The 8,320-nt window shown below is 50.5% G+C and overlaps 1 non-coding gene across 1 annotated transcript; it reads right to left on the bottom strand.

The window, feature by feature from the left end:
* Positions 1 to 227: 227 nt before the first annotated feature.
* On the bottom strand, positions 228 to 299 carry TRNAT-CGU (transfer RNA threonine (anticodon CGU)). The gene has a single exon. It is a non-coding gene; the product is annotated as a tRNA-Thr (tRNA).
* Positions 300 to 8,320: the final 8,021 nt, after the last annotated feature.

Here is an 8,320-nt window from a genome sequence, read left to right as displayed (position 1 = left end):
GGCCAGCGAAGCGCGACATAGCTGGTGCCCGCGAGCCCTGGTGCACTGGCTCGGCTTGCGTTGGTGACCGACCGCATAGCCGAGGAATGCTGGTGGACGGGGAAGGGTGGGACTGGAGGACGCCTGAACACAATATGAAAAGTAAAAAGATGCCCCATCTCAGAAGAAAGAGGCGATACGCACGGGAACACTGAAGCCCCCACTATCGACCCCAAACCTCAAGAACCAGGCACGGACGGGGTTCGAACCCGCGATCTTCGGTTTACGAGACCGACGCCTTACCACTTGGCCACCGCGCCTGACAGCCGAGGGAGCGGTGGAAGCTCTCAGTGGAGGGGAGGCGGCGCAGGCGCGGGAGGGGCGGTGCCTCGCCTCCGGCCCCGCCCCCGGCCCCGCCGCCCTGCCCTCCAGACCCGCTGTTCGGGACCTAGCTCTCGGAGCTGCTGGGGCCCTCTCAGCGTCAAGGCCAGGCGTCCAAGTCCTGCCCGCGGCGGGATCCGAACTCTCGGCTCCCGCCGGCCCGGCCCCGCCTCTAGCGCCCCCAGGGGCACGGCGCCTGCGGAGAGGCCCAAGGGGCATTCGAAAGGAGCGGCGGCGGGCGGGAGAACCCAGGTGGGGAGAAACCATGACCGACGCCTGTGACGGAGCCGAAACGGAGACTGCCGCGGCGAGCGAACCAGGGCAGAGCGTCCGCGCTGGCGTCTCCGCCGGCTCGGGGCGCCGCCGTGTGACCTTGGCCGGGTCATTTCCATCCGGTCGGCAAGATACTGGGGCAGCGCGCTGGAGCTCCGGCCGAGTCCACGGGGAACCGAGGGGGCAAGAAGGGCGGTGCAGGCAGGAACGGGACTGGCCCTCTGAGAAAGATGCAGGGAGCCGGGAGGGATGGGCGCCACGCTGCAGGGGCGAAGGGAAGTGAGCGCGCCTGGCTGATCCCCCAGGGGCGGCCGTCTGTGTAAGCAAAACCTTCCTCGGTTGCTCTCACTACCCTCTTGCCTTTCAGCCTCGGGCCTGGAGACTCCGAGTAAACATCTGTTTGTGGCCTTGCCCAGGAGGGTCAGGTGTGGGCGCACAAGAGATGCCCCTAGGGATGTTCTGGGGACAGTGCTAGACTGACCAGCTGGAGGCGACCTGAATGGAGGAGTCTGTTCGTCTGGCCATACCACGGAACAGTAGGACACTCTTACAAGGAATGATCTAGATTCAAAGGAACGATTATCAGCATAGAAGGAGCACAAAAGCACATGTGATTTTAAGATGTAGAACAATACGTGCCATTTACTAAAGCAAAGGGAAAGACACACAAAGTAGATAAAAGTAAAAACATTAGAAAAATAGAGAGGGGGAGACTGGAGATAGGGACCAAAGGGGAGTTTACTGGTAATGTTTTGTTTCATCTGCTGTGAAAGAGGCAAAAAGCTGAGAGGTTGGGGATACGTGTGTTTATTATGATACTGAAGGTTTTGTATTTTCTTTAAATTGAAAAGAAAGGAAGGGAATTCCCTGGCCGTCCAGAGGTTAGGACTCCGCACTTCCACTGCAGTTAGGCACGGGTTCGATCCCTGGTCGGGGACATAAGATCCCGCATGGCAGCCAAGAGGCGGCCAAAATAAAGAAAAAAATTTTTTTTTAAAAAGGAAACGAAACTAGGTCCCTCTGTCCTTGTTTGGCCTGTGGCCATAGCGTCTATTCCGAGAGAGGTGAGTGGGGATGTGTGGGGAAGGGGAGCCCCCGTCCTAGGGCAGGGCGTGGCCAACTGCCAGCCTCCCTCAGGCCCCAGCCCTCCTGTACACAGGCGTCGGGGGTGGGGACACAAACCAGACCAATCCCTCCATTACCGAGCCTGCCACCGCCACTGCCCAAGTCATCCTTGTGTAGAAATTTTTTAAAAATATAGTTGGTGGCGATTTGGGGAAAGTCAGGAAAGCTATAAAAATCACTGTCAACCATTTTGAAATGTACAATAGTGTTAACTACAGGCCCATGGCTGTGTAACAATCTCTGTTTCATATTGCAAAAGGGAAACTCCCCTTTCCCTCCTCCCCCAGCCCCTGGCTACCACCGTTCTGCTGTTTGTAAGAATTTGACTACTCAGGGTACCTCATATAAGTGTTTTTCTTTTTGTCACTGGCTTATTTCGGTGAGCATAAGGTCAAGGTTCATCCGTGTTCATCTACATATGACATGATTTCCTTTTTTAAGGCTCAATATTCCATTGTATGTTTCTTTATCCATTCATCTGTCATTGGACATTTAGTTTACTTCCACTTCTTGGCTATTGTGAATCATGTTGCAGTGAACATGGGGGTGCAAATATCTCGCTATCCTGTATTCAATTCTTTCGGATATACACACAGAAGTGGGAATACTGGATCATATGGTAATTCCATTTTTAATTTTTTGAGGTATCTCCCAACTGTTTTCCATAGTGGCTACACCATTTTACAATCCCACCGTCTGTGCACAAGGGTTCAGATTTCTCCACATCAGTGCCAATACTTGCTTTGTTTCTATAGTGGCCATCCTAATAGGTATGAGGTTGTGTAATTTCATTGTGCTTGGATTTGTATTTCCCCCTGATTAGTGATGTTGAGCATATCTTCACATGCTTGTTGGCCATTTGTTTTTCTTTGAAGAAATATCTATTTAAGTTCTTGGCTAATTTTTAAATCAGGTTATTGGGTTTTTGTTTGTTTGGGTTTTTTCGGTTTTAGTTCTTTATGTATCCTGGATGTTAACCTCTTATCGCATATATGGTTTGCAAATATTTTCTCCCATTTCTTAGTTGGATTTTTCACTCTGTTGATTGTTTCCTTTACTGTGCAGAAGTTTTCTGTTTGATGTAGTTCCATTTGTCTGTTTTTGCCTTCGTTGCCTTTTCTTTTTGGTGTCCTCTTCAAGCGATCAATCATTGCCAAATCGAAGGTCCTGAAGCTTTCCCCCTATTTTTTCTTCTAAGAGTTATATCAACTCAGGTCTTATGTTTAGGTCTTTAGTCCATTTTGACTTAATTTTTGTATGTGGTGTAAAGTAAGCATCCAACGTCATTATTTTGCGTGTGGATATGCAGCTTTCCCAGCACCATTTGTTGGAGACAGGAAAGTTTTTAAAAAGCATAAAAAGGAGAATTCAAAGGACGCGTAGTCTTACCAGAGAGAAGCACAATGCCTGCATTCTTGTACGTATAAAACACACTAATTCATTTTTTCTGAGATACGTGGTTTTTTTTTTCACATTTTAACAAATTAGAAATCAATATGACAACTGGTTATAGTTGGAGTTTTACAATTGGCGATTTTTTTTAGTGGCACGTAAGTTTTTTAAATCGATGCATTTGATGAAATGGAGTATATATATATATATATATATAAAATACAGTTAGAGTCAGACTCATATTTTCACATTCGTAGATTTCATGGTGTCCTCATTTTTCTCACCATTGTAAGATGAGCACGTCCCACGTCTTTAAAAGTGGATCATTTCATGGACTGTAACAGGCATACAACTCTGGTACAGGATGTTGATAGCAGGAGAAGCTGTGCGTCGGGGGTGGGAGGGGTAATATGGTAACCGTGCTTTCCACTCAGTTTTGCTATGGACCTAAAACTGCTCTAAAAAATGAAGTGTTTTTTTTTTAATACCTTTAAAAAACACTAAAAGAAAAAAAAGAGGTAATTCTTGAATCCTCTGCTCTGACTCCCATGCTGTGAGTCACAGCCAACCCTGGGCTGCGCTGGGGCTGCTCCTTGGTGGGGGTCCCTGTGGGCCTGGCCCAGGAGCCTGATTTTGTCCTTCTTCCAGCAGTGAGCAGCCGTTAAGAGCATGGTCTAACTTCCGTTTCCTAAACTCACATGTACCATTTTTTTTTTTTTTTTTTTTTTTTAACCATTTTTAATATAGAGCTTTTGCCTTGGGAAAGATGCTTTGAAACTTGACCAAAAGGTGAGAGCTGGTTCCAGAAGCTCCTAGCTGACAATCAGGCCATACCTACTTCCATGTAGTGCAGTGATAAGATCATCCAGTCATTCAACAAATCCTCAGTGAGCACCTACTAGGTGCTAGAATCTTTTCTCAGTGCTGGAGCTATAGCGGTAAACTAAGCGTCACAGATCCCTGCCCTCATGGAGCTTCTATTCTTAAATAAGCAAAACGTATAGCATATCAGATGGTGATAAGTACTAGGGAGAAAAATAAAGCAGAGAAGAAGGATGGGAAGTTCTGCAGGTAGGATGGAGGGTGGTAACTGTAAACAGAGAGATATAGTAGATTAAAAGCAGTCACAAATTCTTTGCTGCTTTTCCCACCCAAAGGTAGAGTCTATTCCCCATCTTTGGGTATGGGCTGCCCGTCTGGCTTGCCTTGACCAATAGAATGTGGGCCAAGAGATAGTGTATAAGTTCTAAAGCTTAGGTCTCAAGAGACCTTGTAGCTTCTGCCTTTGCTATCTCAGAAGCCTGTCCTGAGACCGCTGTGTGAGAAAGGCAGTCCAGCTATTGGAGGATGAGAGGCCGTGAGGCATCTCGCAGCCAAAAGCCAGCACCATCTACCAGACACGTCAGCTTGGCCACCTCAGGCCTCCCAGCCCCGCTGACCCCTCAGCTGAGGGCAGCTATATGAGCAAACCCAGGCACACCCTGCAGAGGAGCTGCCAGCCTACCTACAAAATGGGGAAAATAATAAATTGTTCTCATGGTAGGGTTGTGAGGGTCATTTGCTACTTAGCAATAATAGTTGCTAGATATAGGAGGTTACATACAACTAACACACTTTCTGGTTCTAGGTTTGTGGGCTGGGGGTTATTTGCATGGAGTAATCGAAACTTTTGTGATGCTGGATGAATGAGGCAGGGGCCATGCCCAGTGGCCCCTCAGAGGTTATTTAATCTCAATTTCCTCATCCACAAAATGGGAGACTTTGTTCGCTATTAGCCACAGCCCTATATTAATTAAAAATTAACCACCTTCTTCATTATTCACTGCTGAAGTGAGCAGGGGTGTGAAATGCTGCTTGACCCTTTTTCCGTAGGTGCGTGCGGTAGCAACCTGACACTTTCCCTGTCCTCAAGTTTCACAGTCCCTTTGCCAGCACGAAGGCTCTAAATTAAGGCTGCTGCTAGGAGGAGAAAAAAGTCAACACAGGTTGAAACCTTTTTGGAGAGTGTATGGCCACATGTGGAGACATTTAAATTAAGGCTGCTTTTCATACTTGGGGTTAACGCGGTTTGATTTTTTTCTCTCTTTCTTCCCCTTCTCAGTGTTTAGTCGTTTACCTTTTCCCAACTCCTCCACCCGTTGGTGGAGCCTTCCCTGGTAACAAAATACTTACAGGTGGCTATAATTTAAAGGGTCGGGGCGGGCTTACAGGTGGATCACAGGCTAAATAAGTGGGGAAGGGATAAATTGGACGATTGGGATTGACACATACATACCCCTATATATAAAATATCTATAGATAACTAGCAAGGACCTACTGTATAGCACAGGAAACTCTACTCAATACTCTGTAATGGCCTATATGGGAAAAGCAGCGAAAAAAAGAGTAGATATAGGTATATGTATAACAGATTCACTTCGCTATACACCTGAAATGAACACAACACTGTAAATCTTTTTTTTTTTTAATTTTTATTGGGGTACAATTCAGGCCTCCTCAGAAGGCCCCAAACAAGGCAGGAGGCTTCCTGAGCACCAGCGCTAAGCAGCTACAGCCCTTGGGACCCTTCCTTTCCCTGAACACGATCCTGCTGTGATGGACAGTCAGGAGTCTCCATGGGGGCTCCCGGACAGTAAGAGATCTACTTGGTTGAGATCAGAGCACTGATGGACCAAGTCATTCCCCAAGATGGGTCATTCCCCAAGATGGGTCCTGTTTGGCTGGGTTTCTTTTGGGAAAGATGGATCTCCTGAAAACAAGCCTGGTAGGGCCGAAGACTTGCTATCTCATGCACCTATTGCTGTGTGACCAGCTACCTCAAAATGTAGAGGTATGCAGAGAGATGTGAGGTGGGGCTCCTTTGTACCCACCCTCACCTCAGAAAATGGAAACATCTGAGGTCTCTCTCTAGTGGGACAGGTTAGACTAGACCCTCTCCTAGTCTCCTTCCTGCCTTGACAGCCTCCGGAGTTGACGTTTACAGCATCCCCTCCCCCACCCCCCAGCACCACCACGATTGCAGGCCGAAGCACTGAGGGTCTGGCCTGACGCTGCCGGAGACCCGAAGAGTCCAGCTTTTGGTCTGGGGGTCGCCTGCTGGACTGGATAACTGAGAAGGCCACGTGGAGACAGAGGGGGCCAGTTGGGCTAGAACGCAGGGGATGAGGGTCTCACAGGCTCCCCTGGGCTTAGTGACACCAAACGGAATCTGGAAAGTGGGCCCAAACTTCAGCGCCTTTGCCCTCTGGGTTTGGGCCTTTCAGGCGCTCCAGCAATTGGAATCTGGAAAGTGGGCCCAAACTTCAGCGCCTTTGCCCTCTGGGCCTTTCAGGCGCTCCAGCAATTTTGTTGTTGTTGTTGTTGTTGTTGTTGTTAAACCCAGAGGCCACATCAGTGTCACGGAGCCCAAATCAGAACCCAGTAGCAAAGTCAGAGCTTGGAGAGAAAGTCAGGGCCAAACCAGGGATGGCAGGAGAAGGAGGGGAACTTCCTGCAGCCCCAACTCAGCCACCTGGTGAGTTCCACAAGGACTGGCTTGAAGCTGGCTCTGGGCTTCCTGGGCCCTAGAGCCCACAACCTTGCCCCAGCGGGCTTGGGGCACCACTGAGCCCTCAGCCCACAATAAGTTGTAGCCTGGCCAACCAGGCTGACCCATGGTGGAGCCACCACCCTTCCTGGGCCTCTGCTCCTGGCCCCCATCAGTGCAAACAGGCCGCACAAGTTCCACCTGTGGGCTCTTGCTCCTAAAGAGCCCACGGCCCCATGCCAAGCACTCAGAACACCGCAGGGCACACCGTGAGCCCTAAAGACACGCCGGCTACACGAACCACCTAGTTGTTGCATCTTGTGGGCCAAACACCGCATTAAGCACAGGGATTAGGGAGGGGAGAGGGGCTGTAGGGGAGGAGTGTTGCCAAATCCCACTTCTCCGCGGCTCAAAGGTCAGAGGGCAGCCAGATGGACCGCCGAAGCCGCCTCACCCCTCACCAAGGGCCCCCTGCTGACCACGGATCTCTGGACCCCACGGTTAGCAGGGCCGCACCTCCTCCCCCTGAGGATCCTGGGCCTGCAAGTGAGATGCCGCGGGAATAGCGTTCTCCGCCGCTGGGCATAGGTTAGTCATTTTCCGGAGATGGGTTGGTTGGGTGGACCTGCCCAGCAAGGCCATGAGAAGCCTGGCTCCCTTGCCCAAGTGAACACCCAAAGCTGGTGATCCCAACTCTCCGCCTCACGCAGCAAAAAAACAAAACCAACCAGGTCTTACCTGAGTCCACGCTGCCTTCGGCTTGGTTCCTCTCTCGGCAACCTACCTGGTCCTGCTGCCGCTGAAACTCAGCTCGGAGCAGGCCGCCGCTGGCTTAAGATCCTTCGGTGGTTGCCACGGCCCTGCCCCCTGCCCCCTGCCCCACTAGTTCTCCTAAGGCCTTTGCACCTGTTGTCCTTTCTCTGTTTTTCCCAACCTCTCTCACCTGGCCATCTCCAGCTCCTCCTTCAGGCCTAGTTGAAATCTCCCGGCTCCTAAAACAATTTCAGCAGTGACTATGCACCCATGACTCTCAGCCCCGGCCACACACTGGTATCACTGGGTGGGGGGTGGGGGGGGGGTTGAAAAAAACCCCAGCGTCTAGCCCCACCTGAATCCAAATCACTGTGCTGGGGCCCTACATCCATGTGGTTTAAAATTCCTCCAGGTGATTCAAATATGCAGCCAAGTTTGAGAACCTCCCTTTCTAGAAGCTGCTGTGCCCTGAGGTTGGGGAGCGGGTTTGTTTTGCTGTCACAAACCCAGCGCCTCACCCTACACTGAGCGTCTATCAGGTGCTGATGAAACGTTTGCTTAACGGATGATGAGATCCACCTTTGGCCCAGCAGTCTCTGCAGGACCTCAGCTGTCCTATCTCTCCAGCCCCACCTCTCCACTCACCTCCCGGCCACCGTACCCTGAAACGGCCGTGCTTTCTACAGGCCTCCCCCACGTGTGATTCCCAGATCCTACAAATCTTTAGGGCTCTGCCGAAACAGCCCTTCCTCGGGGAAGCTGTCCCTGATGCCCGCTGGCCTCAGTCCCCTTGCCCCAGCTCCCATCCCCCCCTGGTGCCTGGTAGACTAAGTCTGTTGGTTGAGTGATTTTGTACCCAGATATTTTTGACCCTTCAGGAGGCTTCGTCCT

The sequence above is a fragment of the Physeter macrocephalus genome, unplaced genomic scaffold, assembly GCF_002837175.3.
Source record: "Physeter macrocephalus isolate SW-GA unplaced genomic scaffold, ASM283717v5 random_391, whole genome shotgun sequence".
Lineage (NCBI taxonomy): Eukaryota > Metazoa > Chordata > Mammalia > Artiodactyla > Physeteridae > Physeter > Physeter macrocephalus.
The sequence above is the reverse complement of the archived record's forward strand: the minus strand, read 5'-3'. Positions and strand labels throughout refer to the sequence as shown.